Source organism: Cucurbita pepo, chromosome LG15 (genome assembly GCF_002806865.2).
Source record: "Cucurbita pepo subsp. pepo cultivar mu-cu-16 chromosome LG15, ASM280686v2, whole genome shotgun sequence".
NCBI classification, from domain to species: Eukaryota; Viridiplantae; Streptophyta; class Magnoliopsida; order Cucurbitales; family Cucurbitaceae; genus Cucurbita; species Cucurbita pepo.
In genome coordinates this window covers 2,841,238-2,844,908 of record NC_036652.1, presented here as the reverse complement: position 1 = coordinate 2,844,908, position 3,671 = coordinate 2,841,238, and positions in this window count along the sequence as shown.

Below are 3,671 nucleotides of genomic sequence, written 5' to 3'. Positions count from 1 at the left end.
AAGTTACGTCATAAGAAGTTACGTCATGTATACGGTAGCGACTTTAAAGTAGTAGAAATCTATGATCGGTACATAATTATACCTTAGTTACTTCATTTTTTTAGTTAATTTTAATAAATTGGATAATTAAACCATGTTTATTTATAAAATAATCTTTGNAAAAAAAAAAAAAAAAAAATAGATCGAGATGAAATTGAGCCCTTTATGTTTGTGTGAAATGTCCGGAACCTTCAAAACTCCCTATTTCATTCATATATTATATTCTAAGTAATAATAATAATAATAATAATAATAATAATAATAATAAAAAACACTCCTAAGCTTTTATAGTCTAAATAATAAGTGTTCAAATAGTACAAATAATTAAAAAAATAGTTGTGAATAGGAAGGAACTTCTGAACTTAATGGCACCATAAAACTACTTTAAATCTTATTTTGATGTAATTGAGTTATATCACAACAAAACTACTTCAAAACTTATCTTGATGTGATTGAGTTATATGAAAATGTGTTATGCTTTTGCAATTCCTGTAAAGAAAATGGAATATAACTTTAGTTTCAATATGTTTTCAGATACTCCATTTGTTTTAAAAACAACAAAAAATTCTCATAAATGACTTGATATGTTTATGTGGATATTCTCGTAGATGTTTTGTAAATTGACCCATCACGTTAAACAATTGAAATATTAAAGACTTCAATCCAATTTGTGGTGCCTTAATAGATGAATCTAAAATTTCACTATTTAATGTTTGGAAGATTGGTACTACATAATGTTTTATAGCCCTATCCTTACCTTCTACAACGAGGCTGAATACTATGATAACCATGGTTCATCAATACTATGATAACCATTGTTCACCAACTGACATCAATCATACAATATGCTTCAACGAAGATCTCAAGAAAATGACGTTGAAACTATCAAAATATCTTTCAATTCATTCCACATTGAAGAAGAANAAAAAAAAAAAAAAAAAAAAAAAAAAAAAAAAAAGGTCGTCGGCAGAACCGAAAACTCTAGCGAACGTCGGAGTTTTCGCTCGCACACGGCCCACAAAGGGCGGCCGAAGGCTGGGATGCCACAAAACTCGACCCCGACCTTTAGCCACCCCAAAACAACCTGCAAAGAACAAAAAAAAATAGAGAAAAACGAAGAGGACAAAAAAATCCGACGAAACTCCGGCGAGGCCAATCCATACGAAATCGACGTCAAAACCTCCATTTTACGCAACAAAAGTAATCCCAGAACCTTTTACACACATCAACGGTATATTTAGACGAATCCTATACGTTGAACACCTTCAGCAAGGGAGACGGAACGTCGGATTTTCGAACTTCTCCAGATCCTGGAGTGTGAGGCCTTTACAAACCAAATCAATACCAAAAACGGGGTTAGGGGGAAGAAGAGACTCGGGAACGGAGAAAAAAGGAGGACAAAAGGACGTCAAAACGGTGTTAATGAGGAGAGAGAAAAGTCGCCAGAAAAATGCGCAGGCAACCGGGTGAAGAAGACGAAGTCCGACCCGAGGGCCGGATCCCGCAACCCGAACCGAACCAAATCTCCTTAGGTCAGCCCAGTACTCGACGGTTCCTGCGGCCCAGTCGCTTCAGCCCGAAACGCGTAAGCCCAGTTATGGCCCAACCCGACAGCCTCGACTCGAGTCCCGCAAGCCCAATCCAACGCCGACACGCCCAGCCCAGCCCACCTGCACTTTTCCTTCAGTCGAACGACCCGTCACCCGCGAACGACCTGAAACCCGCGAGCGATCAGATAACCCACGCCTCGACCCGAGACCCCTACACACGCGTTGCCCTCTCGTTGTGCCACGTGGCACGTCTGTAGCGCGGCTCCCCTCGGCTCCAGCGTCTCAATCGGCTCGGCAGCGGTTTCTCGTCTCTGACGGCTTATTCGGCTCGGGAAAACTATTTCCAGCCCATTTGTCACCGTTTCAACGCCCTCGGACTTAGTTTCGGTCTTGTTTAAGGTAAAATAGATCATTTTAAGGTCGTATTCCACAAATTCAAGTTGGAAATTAATTTTGTTTGTGAAATACTAACGAAAGTGACGAATGAACCAATAGGAACCAACCACCAACGGGAGCGTAGAACGTTCACAAGAAGCTAGGAGCTTACGTTATATTCTAGGGAGTACTTCGGCTAAGGCCTACCATGTAAGTGGCTCACCCATCGTAGGTTACGCGTTATTTGTTGTATGTTGGCACGTGCCCGTAGATTTGCACGTGTCATTAAATTGTATGCTAGATTATTATGCTTAAGTACGTAGTCATGTGAACATGAATGTATGCTTCTGAGTCTGATGTGATGTGTAATGCATGTGACGATATGTTGTTCTTGAATGGTTATGGCATGTGGAATGGTTGAATGTAAACAGCATGAATTGTATGACATGAAACACGATAAACTGTCTAGAATCATAACCCCGATAGGAATATGTATGAAATGTAAATTGAAAATGAGAATGACATGAAGCATGGAGCGTGACAGGGGTGTAATAGCCCAAAATTAAATAAAGAAATAAAGGAATAAACATAATTATAAAAATAGTTTAAATAATAATAATAATAATAATAATAATAAAATTAATTAATTAATTAAAAAAAATCCTTCCCCACTTCTCTCCACTAACCTCTCATCCCTCCCCACATTTATCTCTCCTCAACCTATCCTTATGCCAGCTAGTACAAAACAGAAAATCAATAATAATAGTAAGATTTACTTGAGAAAAAAATGAGAATGACCTTTAACTAGTTGAGATTCACCGAGATTTACGTGAATATAGATATCATCAACAAGGTATATATTAAATCTATATTTTCTTTTATCCTTTTTTTTTTAGAAATCACAACTAGATCTTCATTGAATTATTACAATGATCTTAGATAAGGAAAGATTTGAAAACAGAGATCACTTCAAATTTGGAAGGCATGACAACAGAATTAAAAGGAAACCGATAAAAAAAATAAAGAAGATTAGGGAATTAAAAACCACAAACTAAATATAGAGGGAAAAAGGTAAACATAGACCGTAAATATAGAGGGAAAAAGGTAAACGAGGTAAATACATAGGGTTTACAGAGAGTAGTAAAGCACAGAATAAATTGATAAAGCTGTATCTACTCTCTTATACAACAGTATGAAAAATAAGATTTTTAATAAAAATATAATTATAGATATATAACATTTCAGACTTTTAACAATGGACCAATGTAAATGAGAGAAATAATGTTGTAGAGTTCAAACCTGAAACTAATGTCATGGGCTCACATAGGTTGACTTGGATTTCAAAGGATGGAATCGAACTTTCAGTAAGGATATATACGTGACAACGACTTAAGCTATCCAGGTAAGTGACCTTACTATCGGCGTGGTTATATTTGATGTTGACACGTGCCCTGTGGTTCTGCACGTGTCATATATATTGATATGTGTGAATTGTCTGTGGATTGATATGCTTCCTATATGTTATGTTATGTTATAATATGTGGTTTGTATGATAATAATTATGGTACGATGTGCTCAAGGATATGTTTGAGATAGGGTACGAGAAGGATGCACAAAACGAAATGTAACGATAGGAGTAAGATACGTTCATGAAACGTTAGAGTTAGGTTACATACCGGAGTGCTATGGATAGGAGAGATTGATGAA